Below are 27,386 nucleotides of genomic sequence, written 5' to 3' on the forward strand. Positions count from 1 at the left end.
TTTTCTTGTTTTAAATTCATTCAGGCCGTCTCTATCTTTTAATTGGGAATCTTGGGATTATTTTGCTATTGATATCACAGTCCAGACATTAAGATTTTCTCACTTAAGTCGCTTGTACACAAATTAATATGAAGAGGAAGTAGAGTTTTTCTTTTGTCCTTTTGAAGAGAGTGATGGATTATTATTTTGACTTCATGCAAGTGAGGGACTCACCATGCCTGTTGGGATTTTAGAATTTCTTTCCTGTTATTAGGAACAGCAATGATCTGTAATGGGTTCCTGGAATCATCCAGTGATGGTCTGAATATCTTAAAAGTTTCCTTTCATGTCTCATTTTCTATTTCTCCCCTAGTAGCCATGCACCCGGGGCAGGACATGGCCTTACATTTCCTTGGTTTCTTGATGATTTCTTAGGTTTAGTGTTTGACACAGTTAGGATTCTGGATAAAATCAGCCCTTCTGGGAAGTGTGTAAGTCAAACAAGGACTTTCTGGTGGCGTTATACAGGTTTCCCATGCCCCGTGAGTACAGGAATAGCCCCCTGGGGAAGGAGAATGGGCACATGATGGCAGGGAGCCATTCTTGGATGGTCCCATCGTTCTGCAGGAATTGTCATGCAGGAAGAAGAAGCACATGGCGACTGAGCTGGTAGTGATTCTGCTGATACTTTTGATCGTTATGATTTGCTCCTGAAAGGTGATGTGGGATGAACTGCAATATTTAGAATGCTGACATTCCTTGAAACAAAGATATAGAAAAAGGCTTATAATTGCATGATGCCTTGTAGTTTTCAGCTGCTCTCATGTGGATCCTTTTTCGTCCTTCTGAAATGCTTTCCCAGGAGAGAGCGTTGTTCTTCGTGTATAGATGAGGAGCCTGGGTTTCAAATGGTTAGGAATTCAGTGCACGCATTGGAATCTTTAGTTTCCTGGAACATTTTCTATTCAAGTATAGACCACATGGCCTCTAAAGGCTGGCTCATTCTTAACACCGCGAATGGGGATCCAGCCTCACCTCTGGGGTGGGTGGCAGGAACTCCACAGCCATCCTGGGTGCTCTGGGGTGGGGTGGCTGAGCTGTGGCAGCCCCTCCCAGCTGAGCAGCAAGGCTGGGGAAAGCTCATTCCATTCCCCTTGGTTCTAACCAGGTAGAGGCTTACACTGCACATTTCCTTAGCTGGGAACCTTTAGAACTTTACATTTAAATCTAGTCTGTGATCCAGGGGGTAGACACATGGGTATTCACTGTACGATTCCTACATTTTTTGTATATTTAAAAAAATTTTTTATGTGTCGTGGATGACAAAAGAAATGAGACCCCTTTGAGTTAGCTTTTCTGTACAGCATCTTCTAGAATCAGGAGGCTGGACAGGGTTTAGTTTCATCAGAAATCTGAATCTTTCTGGTCAAGAGACGGCACTATTAAGTTCTTGGTTGTGTGGTTTCTGGGAAAGAAATATTCTAAATGAGTTCCAGGAATCACCTCTGTGGGATTTCTACAGGAAAAGTGACCACTCTTGAAGCTTCGCTGTCACTAACAAGAATAATGGTGACGGTTTCTAAGCTGTCTCCAGCCAATCTTTAGTTCTTTTATGCAGAGTGCTTTTATTCCAAGTGAAGTGCCCTTCTGTTTAATAGTGACCTCCAGTTATTACAGGGATTGCAGCTGCATTTGATGGACGTGAACCTGCTCATCTCTGGCTCCCCAGCTTCGCCTCTGGGGTGCGTGGCAGGCGCTCCACAGCCATCCTGAGTGCTCTGGGGTGGGAAGTCTCTAGGGGGAGTGGACAGTGCATGGCCGGGACGTTCCTGTCCGACGTTCCACACTGGTGTATAGGCGTCTCTGCCCTGTTTCCTCCGTCCGTGCGTCTGTGGCGTTTCCTCTGTTCGTGCATCTGTGGACTGTTTTCTCCGTGTGTGCCTCTGTGGCACGTTTTCTCCGTCCATGCGTCTGTGGCGTTTCTTCCATCCGTGCGTCAGTGGCGTTTCTTTCGTCCCTGCGTCTGTGGCACTTTTCCTCCCTCCGTGCGTCTGTGGCACTTTTCTTCCCTCCATGCGTCTGTGGTGTTTCCTCCGTCCGTGCGTCTGTGGTGTTTTCTCCGTCTGTGGATCTGTGGCGTTTCCTCTGTGAGTCTGTGGCCTGTTTTCTCCATCCACGCTGAAGGCCGTCACTTCTCTCTAGTCACCACTTACTGATCGCTCCCTGTGTGCTGAGCCTGTGTCAGGCGTGTGGCGTGTGTCACCTGTGTGGCAGGGGTTTGCGTGACACACAGGGACACACGCTTGGGGAGCTGCAGTGATGGGGTCATAGCCACGCAGCTCAGCCCTCGGTCTGAGGGTCTTGGTGCCCACCCAGCTCTTCCCGAAGCAGCCTCGGGGCAGATCCCAGCTCTGCTTTCTCTCCTCGAGGTACCTCATGAGGTAAACTAAGCAAATCGAAAGTAGGAAACAGTTGTGAAATGAGGCCTGGGTTCAAGTGTGTGTGTTCATTTCTCTTTACATGTTTACTTCACGTACCCCCAATGATATACTTTCCAGCTGGTATAACAATTAATTACCAGCCATTACTGGTACAAAATTCCAGGAAGGATATTTGAGGAGGGCATAGTCTCAAAAACATGCTTGATTTTCACAGTTGTGATTTGCATGATAAAGCTCTCAGGACTGTGACTTTCTTTTGTTATCTTATTTTTATTTTTAGACCCTTGGGAGGAAGTTATTTAGTGATTACTTATAATTGTGAAAATAATGTAATGATTACAGAATCTCATTAGAATAAATACTATATTTTCTGTTCCTTATGTCAATGAAATCATCTTAATCCAGGCCGATGTTGGCAGGAATTGTCACGTTTAAAATGGGTAAGATATTTATGTGATGTGACGACCTCCCGTATCGTCTCTGGAACATATCAGAACTTTCATCTCAATTCTCACTTGTTGACACCCTACCTTGTTTTGTAATTATTCTTGTTTGCATCAGAATTTTGAATCCACGTACCTGAGATGATACTTACGTATGCATGTACGCATGCATGTGTGTGCATGTGTGTATGCGTGTGTATGTGCGTGTCCACGTGTCCATGTGCACGTGTATATGCATGTATGTGTGTGCATGTGTACGTGTGTATATGAGTGTACGTGTATGTGCATATGCGTGTGTATGCATGTATGTGTATATGTGTGCATGCATGTGTGCTCATGCACACATGTGTATGTGTGTATGTGTATGCACATATGTACACGCGTGTGTACATGTATAGGTACGTGTATGCATGTGTATGCATCTGTGTGCACACAGATATACCTTTTCCTTTCATACAGGCTGTTTTGAGTATTGCTGTTAGGCAGTGACAACTTTCTGTTTCCTCAGTCAGAAAATGGGTAGCTCATCATTAATAAAGATGAGCATTCAACATCAAGAATAACTAAATACAAATGAAATTATCATATTAAATAAATAAATTCCAAAACAAAGGCAATGTTCTGTACTATGTGTTCACATTGAACTTTCTTATAAAAATCGGTGTGAATGTTTCCCACTTATTGGAAATCACATGACTAGTTTAAGCCAAAACGTGGAATATTAATTAATTCTGTTTTCAGATCACTTTTGCATATTTATGATTGATCTGTTCTGCTGTTCTGGAAGCTCTGAAAACCACTCTGTCTTACTCTAGCTGGTGCCACGGTTGTGAGAATTCAGGGAAACAAGGTGTTTGCCAGTTTAAGTATTTTAGATCTCAAACTGCCTCTTTTCTGCATCATAAACCAGTCTTAAAGACAGACATAGTGTGACTTGTAGTGGATTATGTCAGTTTTATTTTCTGTGGCTGAATCATCACTCTACATTGTGAATTAATGTTATTTTTCAGATCGTCTTTATAACACAGGGAGGTTCTCCAGTGTTGAGTGCAGGTTCAGTGAAAGTACTAACACTGTTACTACGGACTTAAACAGACTTGTTTTCTGGGGTGATAACCTTGGAGTCAGGCATTCAGTGTCCGCCCATCTCTTGGTTCCGAGTTCTCGGTCCCCTCCCGCTCTCCTCTCCCTGTACCCTTACTACTGTCTTACCTTCTTTTTGACTCCTAGGCCCTCGGAAGATGGTGTGTTGGGGGCAGGTGCCTGCTGTGAATCTTTGATAACTTTGGGAGAGAACTTTTTCTTTGGAGCAAGACCCCTCTCAATAAACTTTCAGTAGCCTGAGTATCATCTGTTGTGTGAACTATTTGTGGAAAATGTTCAGCATTTTTCCTTGGATTTTGACTGATCTTTCTCCACCTGCCAGTTTCTTCTCAGTTTGCCATGTCTGTACCCTCACCAACCCGTTCCAGCCTGGTTACGTGTAAAGTATTTGAAGCAGAGCTCTGCAGATGAGAGAGTGTGTGTCACCCCCCGAGTTCCCTTCCTGGCCTCTGAGTGTCGGTTGTGTTTTGTTCCGAGGGACGACTCTGAGGCTCCTGGCCCCTGTTTTGGAGCACCCCACAGCAAAGTGGGTGTAAAATGAAAAATGGGTTTATGCTGTATTATTATAATTCATAGAGTAGATGATAAAAATGCTTGAATCTGAACAGCAACTGAAAATGAGGACATGGTACCAGTTTGGATGTTGGACGACTTTCTTGAAAAAAGTTTTCATCAAATTTAGAAACTGTGAGTGTGCTGTTTTCTATTTCATACTTAGAATCTGTATAGTGTGTGTTGTATGAATGTGTTGTATGAGTGTGTTGTGTTGTATGTGAGTTGCATGGGTTGTATGTGTGTTGTATGTGCATATTGTGTTGAGTTGCACTTATTGTACGTTTGAGTGTTGTGTGTTGTATGAGTGTGTTGTGCGTGTATTTGTGAGTTGCATGCTTTGTATGTTGTATGAGTGTTGTGTGTTGTATGTGTGTATGTGTATGTCGTATATGAGTTGCATGTATTGTGTGTGATGTATGAGTGTTGTGTGTTGTATGAGTGTGTTGTACATGTGTTTATGGGTTGCATGTGTTGTGTGTTGTATGAGTGTTGTGTGTTGTGAGTGAATTGTACATGTATTTGTGTTGAGTTGCGTGTGTTGTGTGCATGTTGTATGTGTTATATGTTGTATGAGTGTGTTGTACGTGCATGCTGTGTTATGCGTGAGTTGCATGTGTTGTATGTGTTGTATGAGTGTATTGTATGTGTATGTTGTGTTATGAGTTGCATGTATTGTGTGTACGTTGTATGAGTGTTGTGTTGTATGAGTGTGTTGTACGTGAATGTTGTGTTGAGTTGCGTGTGTTGTGTGTGTTGTACGTGCATGTTGTGTTGAACGTGAGTTGCATGTGTTGTACGTGAGCTGTATGAGTGTGTTGTGTGTGTATGTTGTGAGTTGCATGTATTGTATGTATGTTGTATGAGTGTTGTGTGTGCATGTTGTGTTGTGAGTTACGTGTGTTGTGTGTTGTATGAGTGTTGTGTGTTGTATGAGTGTGTTGCATGTGCGTGTTGTATGTGAGTTGTGTGTTGTGTGTGCTGTATGAGTGCATTGTACGTGCGTGTTGTGTTGTATGTAAGTTACGTGTGCTGTATGTGTGTATGAGTGTGTTGTACGCACATGTTGTGTTGTGAGTTGCATGTATTGGTTATGTGTCGTATGAGTGTGTTATAAATGCACATTGTGTTGTGAGTCACATGTATTGGGTATGTGTTGTATAGGTTGTGTGTGTTTGTGTGCAGTGTGTGTTGTCAGTGTTGTATAAGCCCATTGTACATGCGTGTTGTGTTGTGTTGCATGTGAGTTGCATGTTGTCAGTGTGTGCCATGTGAGAGGCGTGGCATCCACATGACTGCTCCTCAGTGAGTCCTGCCTTGCAGCCCCTTCAAGCTTGTATCTTCCCGAGCAGCCTAGAAGCAGCAGCCTGTTTGCCTCTGCCCCTCCCCAGGGGGCCTCAGCCAGATCCTGTGCTCAGCCCCCGGCTGGGCAGTCTGCCTCTCTTGTCTCTCTCTCTTCTCTCTCATCGTCCTCCTGCGCCTCCTCCTTCTGGGGACCTGCATCCTTCCTCTGTGCTTCCTGGCAAGCCACACCTGGGACGTTGGAGTTCAGGCTGTCCTCCAAACCGTTTGCTCCTCTCTGAAGAGCGCCCCCCCTGACTGGCCGTGAGCAGCTGGAGTGGATTGCAGGGAAGGGAGGTGGGTGTTCCTGTAGAGACGCCAGGGTCTTACCTGGGGAGAAGGGAGCCTGCACTGGGCAGGCCGCCCTCCTGAGGAAGGGGATGGGGTGGGAGGAGGCTCTCGTGGACAAGGGGCCCACCTCCTGCCCTCCTTCCCTCTATCCCAGTCTGTTGTGAGGGAGGGCGGGACCCTAGGTGATTTCTATGCAGATCTTCAATTATCCACGCTGTGAAACAAATACTTCTGTTTTTAAGATCAGAGGAAATCTCCTTTTTTTCTCTGCCTTTTATTTTATTTTATTTTATTTTATTTTATTTTATTTTATTTTATTTTATTTGAGAAGGAGTTGCCCAGGCTAGAGTGCGGTGGCGTGATCTCGGCTCACTGCAACCTCCACCTCCCAGGTTTAAGCAATTCTCCTGCTTCAGCCTCCTAAGTAGCTGGGATTACAGGTGCCCGCCACCACATCCGGGTAATTTTTGCATTTTTAGTAGAGATGGGGTTTCACCATGTTGACCAGGCTGGTCTCAAACTCGTGACCTCAAGTGATCCACCCGCCTTGGCCTTCCAAGGGGTTGGGATTACAGGCGTGAGCCACCGTGCCCGGTCTGTCTGCCTCTTAGTTAGAACCTGTGTATTTTATGTTTTACATTTCACTTTTCTGGGTCAGAACAGTAGTGTTTCTTTTTCGTAGTGTTGCTATGAATGTCCTTTACGGTTAGGAGACTGGGTTGGCTGCCCACTGGAGAGTGGTATCACTGGGTCACGGTCACCATCTGCCGCAGCAGCGTCCAGAGTGTTTAGAGTCTTTCCTGGACGTAGACACCCTTTTGTCTGACATTCAGATAAAACCAATCACCGCATTCAGATAAAGAGGTCAGAGCTGGGAACCGTTAGTTCACATCCACCTCTCCCGAGAGTGTTCACGCCTCTTCCACGCGGGGCTAGGCTGCTGCTGAGCATGGTTCTGCTGGCTGTGGCTGTGGCCTCTTTCCTCAACCACAGCCATCGCAGGCCTGCCACAGTTTTTATTCTTCTAGAAGAGAATAGGCAACACAAGAGAAGCAAGGTATGTTAGATATGAAACCGTTAAAAATTATTTCCTCAAACATTGTATATATTTTTTGCCCATACCTAATTTGATAGCAATTTTAAAAAGATTAAAATGAAAAAAAAAATTCCCCTATATTAAGTCTTTGAAAGGCATCCAACTTAGTTTTCATACAATTATTCTCTCTTTGGAGTCATACTTTGTTGGTTTCAGTAATGTGTAACAAATGCACCAGCATAAACAGATTTAGGAGCAAACAACTGCTTCGTAATTATAGTTCAGCTCGCGGGGCCCAGCTGTGGGGGTGCAGCCTGCGCCTGCCTGTGCGCCAATAGGGCTGGTCACCTTGAGCATCTGGGAGTGTCTGGGTAAGTGAGGTCTGGGCAAGGCAGCGTCCACACACCTGCGTAGTTCTCACTTTGTCCACGTTATCCGGCAATGCCACAAAATTATCAAGTAAGTGTTCTCCAAGCGCATATTCAGTTAGTGTTTGGAAAGTGCATAGGTACCTCATACAGCACCTTTAAGAGGAACTAGGAGCCCAGGAATGAGAGCGGGTGTGAGGCCTGTACTCTCTTTGCACAGATAAAATATGCATGTGCATATCTGAGGCCAGAAAGTTAGATTGGGGCCAGAATGTGGAAGTCCTTACCTGTGGGATACTAGGGAACCACTGAGGGTTTCGGAGAGAATCGTGTCTCTGATGTGCGGCATGCCGTGGAGCCGGGGGGTGACAGGGCAGGCTCATGCAGGGCACTCGCCGTGGCCGGAGGAGGAGAGAAGGCAGCCAGTGAGCTGAGCAATTCGGTGCCTCGGTCAGGAGGGGAAGAGGGAGTACAGGAAGGCGGATGAAGCTGCGAGTCTGCACCCCGAGGTCGCCGTTGCGCTTTGCCGGAAATCAGGAGAAGCAAGTGTGGACCTGACTCAGAGATACTTAGAGACACCACTGCAAGCTGCAAGTTTGGAAATACAGGAGGAGGCTTGGGGAAAATCTGGAGCAGGGAGCATTTGGGAGCCTCTTAGGTAGAAGTGCAGGTCAAGTAGCCAGAGTGTGAGGCGTGCATGTCTGGAGAGAGGAGGCCAAAGGAAAGCCCACATTTGGAAATGGAGGAAGGGTTGGAAGACCCAGAGAAGGCCCTGCTTAGAATCCAGAGAAGAGCTGGATGGCGCAGTTCACTAAAGCCCAGAGCCGAGAGTTTCCAGGAGAAAGTCCCAAGTGTTGCTGAAAACCAGGGGGCAGGACTCCAGTTGGAGCCTGTGGGGGAGCCTGGCGGCCCTGATCCCTGAGAGCAGCCAGAGCCTGGGTGTCATGGTGGAAGTGGGTGGGAAGTGCAGGAAGCAGGTGGAGATGGTCCTTCAAGGCCTGGTGCTTCACACAGGTAGCCAGCTGTGGACCGAGACACAACTGGAGAGGGGCCTGAACCCAGAGCATCTCCAGGTGGAGGAGGGAGCCAGGAAGGGCAAAGGTATCCGGAAGAAAGGGGGCAGGCATGGAGCCAGGTCCCCAGGGAGGCTGCAGTCTTCTTTCTCTGTTCATGGACTGGTTGTTGGTTATTTTGAGTTCTCAAAGTCGTCCACTCGGTGCGGTCCAGAGAAAGTTCCCAGGGGTCTCAAGCCGGAGCAGGCCTTGTGCTTTTCCGAACACTGTGCGTGTTGACTCAGGGTTACCGTCAATGGCTAATTCTAGCGTGTCTTTTGTTGAAGTCTGCAGAGGAGCCTCAACCAGCACCGGCTTTTGAAGAACTTAGAAAACTTGTGTTCTTCTGATTCTGGGATTTTTGCCTGAAATGCCTCGTATATTTTTGGCTAGGTGTTGTTAGCACTTGTGTTACAGCATTTGGAGCTCTGTATTTTTGTGATGTGCTAGCTGTGAGGATGTTTAAAATTAGATTCCTAGAAATCAGGTTATAGGAGCTCTCGGCCATGCTTCATGGGTTATGTTTTGACCCCTCATAGTGGACCCCGTTGCAGTGGCTATTCTTAGTATTTGTGGAACACCTGACTGGTGATGCTAGGAGAATGTGATTTGTTTTCTTTGTAAGTCTAAAGTCTAACGACCTTGTAGAGTCTTTATACCTATCTCTTATAAATCAGCTTTAATATACTTGAAAATGTCCTCATTGTGCCCTTGAAAAGCAGGCTCACATTTTAAAAGTCATCCTTTTAAAATCCTTTTCTGCAGCCTGTGCCCTTTGTCTGTTTTGTTACCTTCACTGCAACATCATGAAACAGGGACAAGGGCTAGAATCTATTTCATACACAGAGCTTGAAACAGGGACAAGGACTAGAATCTCTGTTTCATACACAGAGCTGAACTGTGCTGAGCGACCTGCTATGCTGACGTCTGTTTCTGTCATGAGAGGGAACCCAGGCCTCTTGACTTTTCCTTTTGTACATTTTCAAAAAGAATATTTTTTCCTCTCTTGGGTCCATTCCATTGTGGGATTCTCTCCTAAGGCTGTTTCTTTGCGTTCCATTTTGACAAGTATGATTTATTTCTGAGATGATGAAAGGGCAGTGAAAAGGCCTGGGAAAGAGAAAGCAGGAAGAGAAGGAATCGTCTCATGATTTTAGTCAGAAGGAAATCACTCAGACAGAAACGCTATTCCAAGTGGGTCAGATCCCAGGAAGTGGGATTGAATAAGTGACATGATATCGCACAACTGTTTTACATTCTTGCTGTTGCCAGGGGTAACGAAAAGAACGAGTATATTCATTCCGAGGTCAAATATATATCTTTGCTGACTCTGACTATAATTAGCAGAATTCGTTCAGTTCAAGTTTGAGAATACCTTTACAGAAGAGGGTCTTCGTGCCCGTGTGCCTATTTCTATTTATATGTTCACACGTATTGGAGTATAAATGTGTGTGTGCTGTGTGTGAGACCTCATTATTTGAAACAAGAAATGTGCAGTAGAGCTTATTAATTACGGGAAGGTACATTTGGGGGATAAACCACTTTGTTTAGAATTGAATAATGGGGTCTTTGAGGGATGTATATATGTATGTGTGTTTGCATTTATGTGTATGAAAGTGTGTATTGCATGTATATGTGTTGTGCATGTATGTGTGCCTTTGTGTGTAATGTACATGTGCATGCATGTGTATATGTGTGCATGTGTATTTGTGTTGCATGTATGTGTGTGCATGTGTTACGTGTTTAGGCACGACTGCACATATGTGCAAGTAGGCATGCATGGATGCTCATGTGTATATAGTTATACATGTATATTTGTGCATGTTATGTCTACACACTTACGTATGTATGTGTGTCAGAATGTGTATGTATATGCATGTGTGTTTGAGTGTTGTGTGTATGCTTGTGCGTGTGTGTTTGAGTGTTGTATGTTTGTGTGCGTGTGTTTGAGTGTTGTGTGTATGTGTACGCGTCTGTTATGTGGTGGTATTATGTGATTATGTGAACGTGTGTGCATGTGTGAATGTATGTATTGCATATAGGTGTGCGTGTCCATGTGTGTGTGTGTGTGTGTGATATGTGTCTGTGCATGCATGCATGTGCACATTTGATTTGTGAATCCTCTCTGGGAGGGGCATGTTCCTGGAGACAGTGCATGGGATCCTCCGCTGTCCTCTCAGGGAGAGAGACATTGTGAAAGTTCGAGCCATTAGGTAAACATGCCTGATGTTCTATAAAATATATATTTAAATATACCACTGGGGTTAAATATATGTTAAATGGGTGCAAAGCTGTTATATTGCATTAAAAGTCATGTTAGTACTTCCTGGTTAAAGGCTTTGTGAAAGATTTCCTGTACATGGGACATAATACACCACACAGAATTACAGCAGGTCAATGGTATTTGCCAGGAGGTCTGGCTTATGATTGGTATTTCTAGTTGCAGACATGCAGGTTGAGCTTTGCTGGACTTAGAGGAGGGTCATTGACTCTGCCCACTGAATGATACCAGCGTCTCTGCTGCTTCCTTTTTCTGCCGGCTTCATCCAGAGCTGGGACAGCTGCTCTCAGACGCATTGTACTTTTTTCTACATAAAAATCTGCAGCATTTGTTAGCAGTCCAGTAGCAGACCGAGTGGCAGGTCCAGGGGCAGGTCCAGCGTCAGGTCCAGCATCAGGTCCAGCGGCAGGTCCAGCATCAGGTCCAGGAACAGGTTCAGCGGCAGGTCCAGCGACAGGTCCAGGGGCAGGTCCAGCAGCAGGTCCAGTGTCAGGTCCAGCGGCAGGTCCAGCCAACTTTCCACATGGCCCATGTGAAAATGTACCCTCTCCCTTCCATTTTTTAAAGCAGTATCATTAGTAGAGCCTACTGCCATTTCTCCTTGAGCTCCTCACAGTGGATGGTAAGCATTTGCTTTATTAAAGCAAAGTTCCGTGCTCTTTGTGCTAAGTCCCCTCTGCCTTTCTGTGAGAGGCTAGAATTGGGATCGACCCTCAGCTGTGCCAGAGCCTTGGTACATGTCTCAGTTCTGGAATCTACTCTGTGCTTGTTGCCTTCCATCCACCGACAGCCGTCTGTCTTCCTGTCACTCCTTCAACACGGAGTCCAGCAGAGTGCACACAGGTGAGCCTGTGTGAATGCTGGTTTTGTAGGATCTTATCGGGACCTTAGTCATCTTTTCACTAGGAAACCAGACACTGCAAAGGACTTAAAGAAAAGCCCAAAGAAGCCGTATCAGTAGAATCATAGAGACAGAATTCTACAACCATAGGAAGTGGCATTGATTATCATGAAATGTGCATTTATGTGAGGCATAGTAAAACATCACATTTCTTACTGGGTAAGAGCTTGGAAAAGATTATGAAAGTATAACTGACTCTACTCTTGTATCGTAGAACATGGTAAAATGATGCAAGGTGTTGTATAGAATGGAACAAACAGAATATAATTATATAGAGTAGCGCAGAATAGAACAAATAGCATAATGTTATATAGGGTAGCATAGAACAGAAGAAACAGTGTAACATTATGTAGTATAGTATACAATAGGAAAAATCGTATTACATGGTCTAGAATAGAACAAGTGGGATAGTATTGTAGAGTATACAGTTGAACTAATGACGTAGTATTGCATAGCATAATACAATCTAGATTAGAACACACAGCATAGTATTAATATTACGTAGTGTGGTGTGGAATAGTAGAGTCGCATGGCACAGAACAGAGAGGATAGTGTTCTGTAGCACTGATGCAGGAGTTTTGCTCTTTAGCTCAGCTGGGTCCAGGTTCTTGTCTAATGACCAGGAAGAAACAGGCACGGGGACATCGAAGAGTGAGTGCAGTGGAACTCGTTAAGCTAAAAGTTAAGCTCTCAGCGAAAAGAGGGGTCCTGAGAGCAGATTGCTGGTCGCCCCCTTCCCAGTTGACTACAAGGGCTTTTATATAGAAGCTGATGGGGCTGGTCTCGCTGTCTAAGGAGCAAATATCTGGTGGTTCCACCCCATTCCCTCGTGTGCATGGGGACCTTTAGTCTGCTGTGAGCATGTTTAGGAGGGCCCCCCCGTGCAAGTCCCCCTATCTGCACAAAACATGGGCTGGAGGCTCTCTGGGACCCTTCCCTTACTGTCTGCCTAAAGCAAGCTGGCTAACTCCTTTCTGTATAGAAGAAAATAGAATAGAATAGAACAGATAGTACAGCGTTTTATAGTATGGAGTGAAGCTGTAGTATTCTATCATAGAGAATGGAATAGTATAGAATAGAACAAACAGATCGTACTAGTGTAGTATAGAATAGTAGCCTCATGCAGCACGGAGCAGTGTTGTTCTCCCTATGTACAGAGTGTAACCACCAGGAGAGCGTTCTTCAGTGGGGCGTCACTGGCCCTTCATATTTCTTTGGTTCTGCGGAAATGAGGAGAGGAAGTTAATAGAGGGGGAGGAGGTTGGCTTTCTTACTTTTAAGGCGCTCATTACTTCTTGGGGATCATTTGATGGTCCCCTTTGGTAGTATTCTGTGAAGCAGTCTCTGTACTCTGTGTAGGGTGAAATGTGGAGCAGTCTGTGGACTCTGTGTAGGGTGAAATGTGGAGCAGTCTGTGGACTCTGTGTAGGGTGAAACATGAAGCAGTTGAGAAAGGATGAAGTCAGAAGTAGCTCAGCAGAGATGCACCAACTCTTACCTGGGAGACTGTGGAGCAGTCTGTGGACTCTGTGTAGGGTGAAATGAGGTGTTTTGTGTGAATTGTTGTCTCATGCCTGGCACATGGCAGAGCCTCCGTGGATCTTGCCGTCGTGAACCCTCTGATAACTTCTCTACAGTGCCCTCCACACTATAAATACCACACATTGTGGGAAGTCCGGGCCTTTTCAAAGGCTGGGTTTCATTTTAACAAAATTGTTATGCCCTGCTTATTTGGAATGGCCAGATCATCCTGCACTTCTGACTTCACCTGTCCAGCTGGGTACACCTCCCTGCGTGCTGCCAAGGTTTACGGCGGAATTCCCTGACGCCACTACCCTCACTGCCTGCACCTGAATCTGCTGTGGGGTCATTTCCTTATTGGACTTGTCTGGGGACCTCCTGAGGGGTGGATGGGTGAGGACTGGGTTATCTGGGGAAGGTGTTCATGGCATTCCTGTTTTCAGTTTGTGTCTCTGTTGGAAGAGATGCTTTTAGCACATCCGTTAATCCAGACGTGATTAGCAAGGAGTGTCTCTCCCAGGTAAGAGTTGGTGCATCTCTGCTGAGCTACTTCTGACTTCATCCTTTTTAAAGTCTGTTACAAAGAGAACTTTGGTTTCTCAAGGTTTAAGAATTGATGTCAAAGAGCAATTTAGTGTTCTTTTTGAGTCACCAGCCTTGCTGTGGATGATTCATGAGTCCTTGGTGGTTAGGGCCACAGCACAATCGGTGGGCCGTCTGTTCCCCACCCTGGTGGATACTTTCTCACCCAAAGAAATGTATTCTGTTAACATGTCTCAGTTAGAATATTTTAGTAGGAGACAGAGTTATGGCTCTTGTTTTAATTTGTAATAGATGATTACTGTAGCAGGGTCAAGGTTGAGACTTGCAGTGTAGCTCATGGAAAACATTGATTAGAAACACCCAAAATATATCACCAGCTTTGTTGCTGCAGCTCCAAGGGACTAGGAATGCATATATATTTTTTCTTTTGTTATTATTTATTATTTTTATTTTTGAGACAGAGTCTTGCTCTGTCACCCAGGCTGGATTGCAGTGGCATAATCTCAGCTCACTGTAACCTCTGCTTCCAGGGTTCAAGAGAATCTTGTGTCTCAGCCTCCCAAGTAGCTGGGATTACATGTGCCTGCCACCATGCCCAGCTAATTTTTGTATTTTTAGTAGAGACAGGGGTCTCACCGTGTTGGCCAGGCTGGTCTTGAACTCCTGACCTCAAGGGATCTGCCAACCTTGGCCTCCCAAAGTGCTTACATTACACACATGAGCCACTGTGCCTGGCCGCCATGATCATTTTAAATGTGGCACTGAATATCTGCCTTTTTTTTTTTTTTTTAAGAAGTGCAAATGTTACCTCTCACACCTCTATTCTGTTGCTGGCCTGGGCTGGCCAGCAGGGTTCCCAGGCTCGAGGCCATGTCTGAAGTGTTGTTGGACAGTGTGGATCTGTGACCCCTTGGTCTTTGGGGACGTGGGGCACCCCGAGACACCCACAGTCTTGCGAGGGCTTACGGCTCTGTGTGTGGCTGCTGTGAGGCAGCCTTCGGTGGGGAGGAAGGAGAGCAGAGCCCATCTGTCCTGGTGCGGAAAATGCCCAAGAAACCAAAGAAATGGTACAAAAAAAATCATCTGCCCTGGTGCCATTTCTGTAAAAAAAAAAAAAAAAAAAAAAAAAAAAAAATTCACTCTGAATGTGGCTCTGTGCTTGAGGAGGATAGAAAATACCTGGAAAGGCACAGAAAGTGTTCTTATGGGGTCAGCGCCGGGAAGTGGGATGGGAGGCTTGGGAGTGTGTGCAAAGGAGGAAGTGGCATATTTTATTCTAGTTTATTTGGTAGAGCAAGTGATGAAAGTGAAGCTTGAGTGATCAGAGTAGCTCGGCCTGGCCATGGGTAGATCCCAGCGTGTCCCGCCTCCCGCCTGCAGCTGCAGCTCTGTTTCTCCGTCACAAATGAGACAGGTGGCCTGAGGTTGTGGGCCGAGGAGGGGCAGCTCGGTGTTCCCAGCACCTGACTGTTCAGGCTGCTCTTGGGCCAGCCTGAGGGAAGGGGCGGAGGAGAGCTGGGAGGGTGCACAGTGCGTCCTCCTCCCCCGCCCTGGGACTGAGGTAAGCCCAGGCTGCTGTCAGGATGGAGGAAGATGCCCTCAGGACGGAGGAAGAGGCCGATGGAGTTTGGTCAGCAGCCAGTGTTGTCTTTCCCACAGGGGATACGCAGTGCCCCAACTAGCAGGAAAAAACTCTGCTTTAGTTTTTAAATTTTGCTCATTCTCTTTATCGTGCTGGTCATGGTAAGATTTGGATATTGTTGGTAGGAATCAGTGTCAATTGCGTACAGTTGACTATTGTCCAACACAAGCTTGAGCTTTGCGGGTCAACTTATAGGTGGATTTTTTCAACCAAACTCAGGGAGAAAATACAGTGTTCTGCCACATGAAACGCATGTCGGAGGGCTGATTCTTTGTACACGCAGAAAATACAGTGTTCCTGCCATGTGAAACGCGTGTCGGAGGGCCGACTCTTTGTACACGCAGGTTCGGCAGGTCCACCTGTGGGGCTTGAATGTGCCTGGATTTGGTGTCCATGGGGTCCTGGAACCGACTCCCTGAGTCCAGCGAGGCTGGCCCCGGGATCGACTCCTTGAGGACAGCGAGGCTGGCCCCGGGACCGGCTCCCTGAGGACAGCGAGGCTGTTTCTAGTAGCAGGTGGTTTATTTTGTGTTTTCCCCCTGGCTCCACACCCCGTTCTCAAAGACACGGCTGTCACAGGGGGACCAGCTGGGGCAGGGGAAGAGTGGAGGGCACCTGGTAGAAGTGGCCGTGGACTCTCTTAGGAACGATAACCGTGACACCTACCGTAGACGAAGATGTTGTTGGTCTGCACTCTTCTCGTGTTGGTCTGGGGCATACAGTGGCCGTGGGCTGGTGTGGTCCACAGCCCCGGTCTGGGGCATGCAGTGGCTTTGGGCTGGTGTGGTCCACAGCCCCGGGCTCCGTGGTCCCTGACCCTGAAATCCCATCCGGTCCTGTGTCACCTTGGGCCAGCTGTCTCCTGAGGGGAAGGGAACAGGGAACAGCCCTCCCCGCATGGCCTCCCCAGCACCACCCACCCCCAGGACCTCCAGTGTTGACCCTGCTGGGGGCTCCTCTCTCCTGGGGGGACCTTGTCCCAACAAGAGGACTCCATGGGCTGCAGGAGGTGTCGAGCTATTTTCTCTCCTGGAACTGGGTTGCTGGCAGCTCCCAGATGCAGGAGGAAAGGCTCAGAAGTGCCTTCATAATAAGGAGTTGTTGACGTGAACTTTGGACAGCAAACACTGCTTACGTTTCCTTTTCCATTTTGATGCGTTAATGGTGTGCGGCAACACCGTGACACACGGGGATGCAGGTGATGGGTGACCCCCCCGCAAGGGGGCCATGCACCTGTTTGATAAGAAGGCATGCTTCTCTTACTGCAAATAAAAGCTGTTAATGGTTTTCTGCCAGAAAGACCCTGTCCTTTATGTAGGATACATAGCGGATCATTTGGCAAGGGATTGGGGATTTGGGGTTAAACTAAAAACAAATTAATTTCATTTTGTAGCACTCTGAACCCATTTGAGTTAATTATTCATTGAGAATTTGAATAGCACACACTGTTCTGACTTCCAATTTCCCCCTAATGAACGGCATTTGCTGTAACATGACAAAACCCTTAGTCTTAGAATTACTGGGTAATGTGGAAAAAGTCAAAGTTGGTTCTCTGTTGTTTTGCTTTAAGGAAATTATATTACTTTGCAGCCACTTAGTTTTCTCCTTTCCAGTAAGAAAAATTGCTTTCTTACTACCTGAAAATTCGTGAAGGTCAAGGGGACACAGGCTGCAGTGCATTAAAAGCCACCATCAAATGTGGACGTGGACCGAGTTTTCCCCTGTTCTCTCCCACCATCAAATGTGGATGTGGACTCAGTTTCCCCCTGGTCTCGCCCATCATCAAATGTGGACTTTGACCCAGTTTCCCCGTGTTCTCGCCCATCATCAAACGTGGACGTGGACCCAGTTTCCCCCGTTCTTTCCCACCATCAAATGTGGACGTGGACCCAGCTTCCCCCTGTTCTTGCTAACCATCAAATGTGGACTTGGACACACTTTCCCTCTGTTCTTGCCCACCATCAAATGTGGACACGGATTCAGTTTCCCTCTGTTCTTGCCCACCATCAAATATAGATGTGGACCTAGTTACCTTCTGTTCTCACCCACCATCAAATGTGGGTATGGACCCAATTTCCTTCTGTTCTTGCCCACCATCAAATGTGGGCATGGACTCAGTTTCCCTCGGTTCGTGCCTACCTTGCCACCATGGCTCATTTCACAATCACTCAGGAAAGGAAGAAACATTATTTTTAATAGGCATGAAGGCAGTTGTTTTTAACCTAAGGAACAGGACATAATTCCAGCAATGGGAATGACCAGCCGAGTGGGTCTGTGTGAGGTTTGGAAGAAAAAAAGGATTTTAACTTCCCCTCTCTGTGTGTGCCCACCTCCCCCAGTTGAGAGTCACAGATTTAATTACTTTAATTTTGAGCTTAAAATAATTTGACAACCTAACAAAAACTACTACAGTCCTATAAAATTCTGCTGTGTGTTTGGTTTTTCAGTTGCTTTTCTGAATATGGTAAATGAATGCATTATGAGTTGTTATTTTAGTAATTGCTGTAAAAATTAATGTATGTTATAACCAAGTGTTATAAAGTTAATTTAGCACCAAAGGAAAGCTAAAGCTGCATTGATTTCCCAGTGTAGTTGTGCATAACAACGGCTCCATGAGGCAGGGGCTGTGACCCTGCAGTCTGGTGGGAGCAGGTGCCACCTGGCTGGTGCGTTCGCTGCCCGTCCCCTCTTGCTGCCAGGCAGCTTTGCAGTTTCCAGGCTATGCGGGAATTGAGGCCGGTGGTCAGTAAGAGACGGTGGGTAGTTGGGTGGTGCAGGTTGACGTGGGGTGGAAGGAGGCGTGGAGAGTCTGGGGAAGCCTGGACAGCAGCTCCGGTACCTGCACAGGGGAGCAGGGTGCAGCGGCACGGGACAGTGAGTAGCTCCTGGAAACAGCCGTTGGGGTTTTTATAGATGAGTCTGTCTTCAGCTCTGCATCCCTTTCCTGCTGAGTCCGGGTGGAGAGTGGAGGCGTCGAGCGCTTGTTTCTCCAGGTGAGGGCCCATCGGACACAGCCAGTGTTTCCTGGAGTCCCCTCACCTGGGAACGTGCCCCTGCTCTTTTCAGAACAAAAGAAATCTTAGTTAAACTTGACACATCACCTTTCCAGAAGGTGTTTAAGTCTGTATGCCTGTTAAGTCACCTAACTTTAAAAAGTAATGATACAATATGCTTCTTTTTAGGGGAGAGAACCTAGCTGATTTAAAAGATAAAATCAGAGGTTGGGGTCGCAGCATTGTGGAGGAGACTTGGTTTATGTCCTAGTGGGCAGCAGTGTTTCCTCAACTATGGTGTTTGCTCTATTATTACATTACAGAGGTGACACTTCAAGCATAGGGAAATGGAAGGCAAAACAGCGCCCCCATTCAGAGATAAACGTTATCAACATATTCATGCACTTCCTTCTGCTGTTTTTGCTCTTCACTTTTTGTTTTAAGACCACGTTCGTAGGATGGATATATAATTGTTTATGGTGACTTTAAAAGCACCTTTCTTGCTAAAAAGAGTATTTTTTCAGTCTGGAAAATTTAGACAACATGTTTTGTTTAAAAATTAATTATAATACCACCGTGAAGTCATCAATGTTTTTATACATTTTCTTGGTCTCTTTATGGACTTAATAGATACAATTTAACAAATTGGAAATAACGTAATATTATGCATAAAATGTTTCTTGGCATTAGAGATGGAGCAGAGAGGAGGCACAGGGCTTCCCGCTGGCTGAGGTCCTCCCAGGGTGTGACCAGCAGCCTCCCAAGTTTAGGGTCTGCACGGAGTAAGATTTCTAAATTGCCTTACACCACAACCCCTGCAGCCACGCGTCCCTTTGATAAGGGGGTGTACTCTGATAGATTTTTCAAGACAAGAGTTTGCTGGATCTGAGGCTGTTTCAGCTGCTTCTGGAGACGGCAGGTCTGGGACGTTTGTGCCAGCTCTCCCTCAAGACCCCACGGATGCCACATCCTCATCTTTTGGAACCCAGTGTTGTAGAGGAGAAATCTGAAGCCAGTTTGATTTTTGCTTCTTGGTAGGAAACTGATGTTTTCAGGCTTTTCCCCTTTATTTCCATAATGAAGATGATGTCCAACCTCATCCAGAGGTGTGTTTGTTACCTTGTCGGGAATGTCCAGCCCTTATGTCCCCCTTCAGGTCCTCAGTCCCTTTCTCAACTTCCTCGCAATCCTCCCCATCTCATCCATCTTCACTGTAATTCTGTTATTTTTTTTCATTTTTGTGCTCACTTTCCCATGCGACTTTTGTTCTTGTTTCACAGATGCCCGTGCCAAACTTTATGTCTGGGGCTCGAGGGCCGTGTTTTATTCTGTCTGCCTCTGCATGTACTTTTGAGAAGTGGGGTTGGAGGTTGCCCCCCAGGTGCTGTTTCAGCTGGACCTGCCCAGACTCTGTGAATTGGGGGCGTCGGGCAAATCCCATGTGGCTCTATGGTGGGCCGTGCCGCTGAACCGTACGTCTGAGGTTTGGGGGCCGTGTTTCATTCTGTCTGCCTCTGCATGTACTTTTGAGAAGTGAGGGTGGGGGTTGCCCCCTGGGTGTTTCAGCTGCACCTGCCCAGACTCCCTGAAGTGGGAAGGTCGGGCAGAACCCGTGTGGCACTACAGTGGGCTCTGGTGCTGACAGAGCAAGAAGCCGCACTCCCAGGACGTGCTTGCAGCTGTGGGCAGGACTGGGATTGTGACAGGATCATTTCCTTCTCTAAAATACATCTCAACTGTTATCCAGAGGGTTGGCTGTAGGCTTTCAACAGCTTCACTCTTCTTAGTTACCAGGAGACAATTCACTAAACAGAGTTGCTGTCAGGGTTTAATTAGGAATTTCTGCGAGAGGCTGGTGGTACAGCTCCCTCTTCAAGCCTCCTGCAGCCTACCCGTCCCCACTCTTGGGCCCAGCCACCTGCATTGGTCTGTGGAGACTGCACATTCTCTGTTCTCCTAAGGGGCTCCTGGACTTCGGGACAGCCTTGGTAAGTTGATGTGTAACTCCCAGTCTCTTCTCTCTTTAAGTAAGTACGTTCATGGAATCCTGATCTTCGAAATTGTTTCATCTTTGTAAAACAGCCATAGTTTCCTAAGCCACCTTGTGTCTGAGTGTGAATCACTTGTTATTTTTCACTGCAGAATGAACAGAACTGGAATCATAAGATTTAGAGGGTGATGAAAAGACAGAGGTTAGCATATTCCATTTTCTCACCTTTTCCTTACACTTTTTCCTTAAGTGCACCCCTCGTATGTCTGTGAAGTTCTTCCCAATTCTGTAACGTCACTCTATCCGCAAGTGGAACATTTGTGAACACTAACAAGTATTGATGTATACACCTCTGCAACCCCGCTGGAATTAATGCTTTTTATTTATGAATGGATGGTCATCAGATGGCCAGAGGGATTCCCTGTGAATTGCGGGGGTCCTCATGCCTGCTTGTGAGTGACATGCACATGGCGAGGGCTAGGGAATCTCAGTCTCTGTGATTTGAGTTTTGACATCGTTTACGCAAGGCAGGTGGATGACTCTTTGAGCTTGGCATGCTCCTGGGTGGCACAGCACAGCTGACATGGAGTGGGGCAAGGGCTTGTTCCACGAGTTTCTGTGTTTTTGTTTTTGTTGTTGTTGTTGTTGTTATTTTTTTTGAGATGGAGTCTCTCTCTGTCACTCAGGCTGGAGTGCAGTGGCGCGATCCAGGCTCACTGAAAGCTCCACCTCCCGTGTTCACACCATTCTCCTGCCTCAGCCTCCCGAGTAGCTGGGACTACAGGTGCCCACACCACGCCCTGCTAAATTTTTTGTATTTTTAGTAGAGACGAGGTTTCACAGTGTTAACCAGGATGGTCTCGATCTCCTGACATTGTGATCCACCCGCCTTGGCCTCCTGAAGTGCTGGGATTGCAGGCGTGAGCCACCGTGCCTGGCCTGTTTTTGTTTTTTTGAGACGGAGTCTTGCTCTGTCATCCAGATTGAAGTGCAGTGTCATGATCTAGGCTCACTGCAACCTCCACTCACTGCAACCTCTGCCTTTCAGTTCGAGCAATTCTCTTGCCTCAGCCCCCCTAGTAGCTGGGATTACAGGCATGTGCCACCATGCCTGGCTGTTTTTTGTATTTTTAGTAGAGACAGGATTTTGCCATGTTGGTCGGCTGGTCTTAAACTGTTGGCCCCATGTGATCCACCCGCCTTGGCCTCCCAAAGTGCTGAGATTACAGGCATGGGCCACTGCACCCGGCCCTGTGTTTGACTCTTAAATCTTCTTTTTCTTTTTAATATTTCTGTTTCTGGACGGCCACTCAGTGGATATGGAGGAAGAGTTCACAGATGTCCGTATTACATTTCTTACTTAAATTAGCCTCCCTTGAACACTGCTGTAGGGTACAGATGCATGAAAGGCTGAAAGGGTGGTTGCGTCCCAGTAAGTGTGAGCGTGGAGCTGGTCTGTGAGACCCCGGTGCCAGTGAAGGCACCCGTGTGAGATGGCCTGGGATGGGGGTGTTCAGAGCCCTGACCGTGGCACACACCCTTCAGCTTTGATGTTTCAGGCCATTGCTCTGGTCATCAGTGAGCAGAAGGTCTAACAGCAGTGATATTTATCACTAGCTGTGTTGGCCAATGTGTTAGGAGGGTGAACCTGTTTGACTTAAGCTGTTTGACGGGTTTGCATTTAAATAGACAACTGGTGACCTGGTGCCTGGACGCTTGCTCTGTGACTTGCCCTACGTGGCTTCTCCCTCTGGTATGTGTTAGATGAGATGGGCGTGTTTAGGGTGGTGTGGCCCTAGACTAGAAATGCAAACCCTGCCTCACCCCAGATCTGCCCCACCCCAGTGTGACTTTTGGAGATGGAGGCCCAGCATCCTTCACCTGCCCTCCAGGGTGATGCTGAGGATGCTGAGGTTTCAGAGCGCTGCTTTGTTGGCACTCCAGCAAGTCCTGCTTAAAGAGGCCAGGATCTGAAATGGCAGGTTACCACATTGTATAGCAGAAAAATAGAAACGTTTCCTTAGAATGGGCGTAGGAAGAAAAATGATTTCCTTCACCATATCTGGAAAAGATTTCAAATTAGCAGGCACTATTTGGAATTATTAGTGGTCTCCTGTATTTCTTATCTTTTTTTTTTGTTTTTTCTTTATTTTGATACAGGGTCTCACCCTGATGCCCAGGCTGGAGTGCAGTGGTGCAATCTTGGCTCCCTGCAACCTCTGCCTCCTGGACTCAGGTGATCGTCTCACCTCAGCCCCCTGAGTATCTGGGACTACAGGCACGATACCATACCTGGCTATTTTTTTTTTTTTTTTTTTTTTTTGTAGAGACGAGTCTTGCTATGTTGCCCAGGGTGGTCTCAAATTCAAGCATTTGTCCTGCCTCAGTCTCCCAAAATGCTTCTGTACCCCTGACCCAACAAGGAAGGACAAGAGGCGTGAGCCACACTCCTGGCCTCCTGTCTTTCCTTGTTGGAGCAGGGATGTAGAAGCACTTGCCGCAGCTGACTTGAGTATATCTCGTTTTGCTTTGTTTTCGTCACGGGTAACCTGGCAGTGCTGTGCACCAGTGCTGCTGGCCAGTTGTTTTTTCGATGGACTGGCAGAAAATCAATCTGAGACCCGGGTTCCTTTCTCCCCGGGTACTGACCAGGTGGGAGAGGAAGGACGTTATCTGAGTATCAACTTCATGAGGGCTGGTGGGGAAACGTCAACTTTAAGGTGCCTGGGATCTAAGGCATGGAACCCAGAGTGCAGCGGAACATAGGGGATGTATCCTTGGGAGCAGAGACGTGCGGGCCAGTGCCCTCGTTCCTGGCAGGTTCTGAGTGCAAGAAAAGGTTAGTGACCCAGCCGAAGTCACGGAGCAACCTGCCAAGACCTGCCTGGATGTGTGGCTGGCATCTGTGCTGGCCCCAAAACTGCCCATTTGGGGATTCCTTGCAGTTTCAGACCCATCTAGGGGTCCGGAGAGGGTCCCAACCATGACCTCAAAGAAAGAGGTGTTGCCTTGAGATCCTCCAAGGTGAGGGTAGGAATTTTTTTTTTTGTTTCAATTAGCAATAATTTGTTGTGAATGATCTTGGACCTATTTTCCACTTCTTTGTATAGGAAGAGAGACAGAATAAAAAGTCTCAATGTGCCAGATGCCATGTAATGAAGTCGTGGGTTTAACATTGTTGATTATTATGTAACATCACGTTAAGTGGAACATATTCACACGTGTCCACAGCGTGTGCGTGTGCCCAGTCCGATGAGCACGTTGGGTTGGGGTCGCTGCTGGTTCATGCAGCCCCTCTGGGTGGTGCTTTCTCTGTGACTTGCCCAACACCGTTGCTGCTGCCTCTGTTGGAGTTCAGCCTTGACCGGCCTTGCTGCCACCAGGTTCTCGGGGCCTGTGCACCCTCTTCCCCGCGCGCACCCTCTACCCCGCGTGCACGTTCTTCCTGGGGCACACCCTCGTCTCCGCGAGCACCCTCGTCCTCTGTCCTGCCCACCCGGGGTCTGCTGTGTGTTTCTACTCAGCCCATGCCTGCCTCTTGCTGTGAGCTCAGTTTATTGAGGTGCGGTGAGAAACCAACAGAGGGGAGCAGTGTCCCAGCTTGTCAGGGCAGGAGGGAGCCTTGGGCATCTCTTCCCCAACTCTGGCGACCCACCCTTCGCGATATAGTGCTGGGGAGAGAGGTGAGTTCTAAAGGTAAGACGGCCGTGATTTCCTGAGTCTTAATTACCTAACACTGGGTCATCTGCCATGTCGCCTCATCGAAGGGCACCTCTAGAGACAAAGCAAAGCCTCTGGTGGCCGTGGGCGGGGTGGCCATGCCTGTCTGTGGGTTCTGTAGAACCTACCCAAAGCCCCTCCAGCCGTGGGGATGTTCAGGCACTTGCCGCCTGTAGGAAGTGTGCGTTAGCCACGTGGTAGGTGCGGACGCCTGGAGGGATAGGCACAGGCCCACAGGCGTGGTGAGTGTGGGAGATTTAGCCACGTGGGGACGTGTGGCGGGATAGGCACAGGACCACAGACGTGGCGGGTGTGAGAGAAAGTGCACAGAGTGCCCAGCAGATGGCGTGTGGTCAGCGGAAGCCGTGAACACAGGCCGGGCTCGGGAGACACATTTGGAAATACACTTTAAGCAACATCAATGGATAATGCTGCGATTTGGTTTCCTCCCGTGGTCCAAAACATGTTCTAGAGATGCCGCTGCTTTGTGTGTACCTGAGACAAGGGTCTAAATGTATTAGGGCCTTGATGTAATCTGTAAGACAGGTACAAAATGCCTATTTCAACGAGGCACTGAACAAGAAAGCGTGCTCTATTCAGTGCAATGAGAATGCTTCATTGTCATAGGCAAAGTAAAATGCCTCCAAGGCGAGCTTGCCATGTGTTTAATGACCTTGGACACGAGCCTCCTAAACCTGCCAGAAAGTGCTTCCAGCGTGGCTTCATGCAGTGGTTTCATGCAGTGGCTTCAGTGGAGAATGTGCATATGTGGCTGATACTGAGAGCTGCGCAGCACCCTCCTGACCTGACGCATGCCCATGTGTGGACCGTGAGCCGGGCAGCACCCTCCCGACCTGACGCATCCCCACGTGTGGGCCATGAGCCGGGCATCCTGACCTGACAGGTCCGCATGTGTGGACCATGAGCCGGGCAGCACCCTCTTGACCTGACGGGTCTCCTTGTGCCCATTGTGGGACCTCCGTCAGTCAAACAAGTGACACATGTCAAACTGAATGCAGGGAGGAGGGTCCAGGATTGCACGCAGGCTCCATGTCTCATCCTTCTGAGGCCTTCTGGGAAGCCAGGAGGGCAGTGGGGTCTTTTGCGTGTTTCCTCCTGGTGGCTATGAATTTGTACCAATGGCTTTTTGCAAAAGGGCCCGGAGGCGGAATCAGACCCTGTCTTAGAAAGGATGACGTCTTCACGGGCACCTCTTTCCGCCACTCTAGTGCTCCTGTGATTTTTCAATATGTGCACCCTGCAGACTTCAGCCTGTTGGTGTCTTGGGGGAATAGATACCAGGATTGTTCCAATGTGTGCAAACCTGAAACAGGAATTTCTCTGCGTTAAGTTGGTCACCAAAATGGGAGGTAAGGGGAGAGGGGAAGGAACTTCTTGGCCTCATCAGCCCTTTTCTTGAAACTCACAGTCAAACTTTGTCAAATTCTAGATGATGGTGCTTTAGTCGATGCATTTATGTATGTTATGTCTTGTTTTCTGAGTATGGTGCTTCGAGAATTTAAATATTAAGGTGAAATTGCCATGCACGGTTGAATTGGCACCATAATTTGACTCTCTGTAAAGCCTTTTGGTTTTCTGTTAGAGTGACTTACCATTTTTTGAGTTAACTGAAACAAACTCTGCTGTCAGCACGAAGGAACCACTGTCTAGTTAGGACATCCAATTAAATAGAATTCTCCTAAATAGAGCGTGCTCTTTTCATAAATTTTAAAAATTCATCTATTCATCAAACACATATTGAGTACTTATCACCCTGGTTGCTAGTCACTGTTCATATATATTTTTAAGGAATTACTTCCACCTAGCTCTGAAATAACATTGTATTTAGAATTTAGCCCAGAGGTGATTAAGCATGAACTTTTCTCAGCAGTCTTGTTTTCATTTTTACTTGATAACATGTTCTCAGACTCGGTGCCCAGCTGACGTTACTGTGCATTGCCCCAGGCACACACCTGGCCGGCGCTGTGTCTCTGGGGCTTTAGAGCAGGAAGGAAGGGCTGCCAGGTGTCTGGCCCTTCCATGTTTCCCTGGGGGAAGGATTAGGCCTTGGGCAGGAGTCTTGGCTTGTCTTACTGGATTAGCTGGTGTCATTCAGTCAGCTCTGCCTTGGTGTTAAGCTCTGGACTGACTCTGACCTCTGAGTGGCAGAGGAGAGGATGGCGTTTTAGAATCAGTCATGCAGACCGGGGCACCCAGCAGGTCTCGGATAAAAAGTGGTGGCAATTGATCACTTCCCTTTTTGGGAGAACTGTGTGGATTGACTCAGACCTCTTTCTTTTGATTTTATCTTGAGACTTTGCAGAAGCAAAAATGCCTTTAAAAAAAATTAAATGATGGGCTTTTGTAATGTTTGTGTCTCCCCAAGATTCACAAGTTGGAATCCTCACCCGCGAGGAGATAGTGCTAGGAGGGGGAGCTTTGGGCGGTGAGGAGGTCGTGAGGGTCTCATAAATGGGATTTGTGCCCTCAGAAAAGGGACTACAGAGAGCTCCCTCGCTCCTTCCATGGTGTGCGGACCCAGTGAGAAGCGCCGTCTATGAACCAGGAAGCCCTCACCAGGCAAACCTGTCAGGCCTTGACTATGGACTTCCCAGCCTGAGACTGAGACTGAGAGCTGTGAGAAATGAACTTGTGTCATTTGCCAGCCCCTGCCCAGCCTGTGGTGTGTTGTTAGAGCAGCCTGGGTGAACGAAGGCAGGTCGTGAATTTTCTGTCATGCTTTCTGGCTTCAGATACTTGCTAGGGAGATGTCACCATCTTACCCAGGTGGAAGTGTCTGGAATCAGACGTTCCGTTATGATTTGACCTTGTTCTTGCCCCACGCCTGTGCCGTTCGCACCTCCAGGTGTCTCGGCTGCCCGCGGCCCCTCCAGACGTTTCTGATTCGGGGTGTGGTGCTGGTCGCGGCCGTGCCGTCAGTGACCAGGAGTAGGAGCTCGCGCCCCTCGTGAAGCAGCAGCCTCACCCGGAAGCTGCCGAGAAGCATTTGACAGAAGGTGATCGCGCCTCGAGACTGAAACTTCCTGTTTACAGGGAATGGAGGTGCATAGTAGGGAATTTCATGATGGCCCTAGAAACAGATGCCTCTGGGGTAGGGGATATTCTGCAGGACAATGCAATGATCTTCTCGAAAAGTGAAGATCACAGATAAAAGGGGTGCGAGGCTG

The 27,386-nt window shown here is 47.5% G+C and overlaps 1 long non-coding RNA gene and 1 pseudogene across 1 annotated transcript in view; one reads left to right on the forward strand and one right to left on the reverse strand.

The window, feature by feature from the left end:
- Positions 1-27,386, forward strand: part of LOC135966384 (uncharacterized) — a 50,635-nt gene that overhangs the window by 18,428 nt on the left and 4,821 nt on the right. The window lies entirely within an intron of this gene.
- LOC135966382 (uncharacterized) lies at positions 6,877-16,492 on the reverse strand (annotated as a pseudogene).

Source organism: Macaca fascicularis, chromosome 11 (genome assembly GCF_037993035.2).
Source record: "Macaca fascicularis isolate 582-1 chromosome 11, T2T-MFA8v1.1".
Classification (NCBI taxonomy): Eukaryota; Metazoa; Chordata; class Mammalia; order Primates; family Cercopithecidae; genus Macaca; species Macaca fascicularis.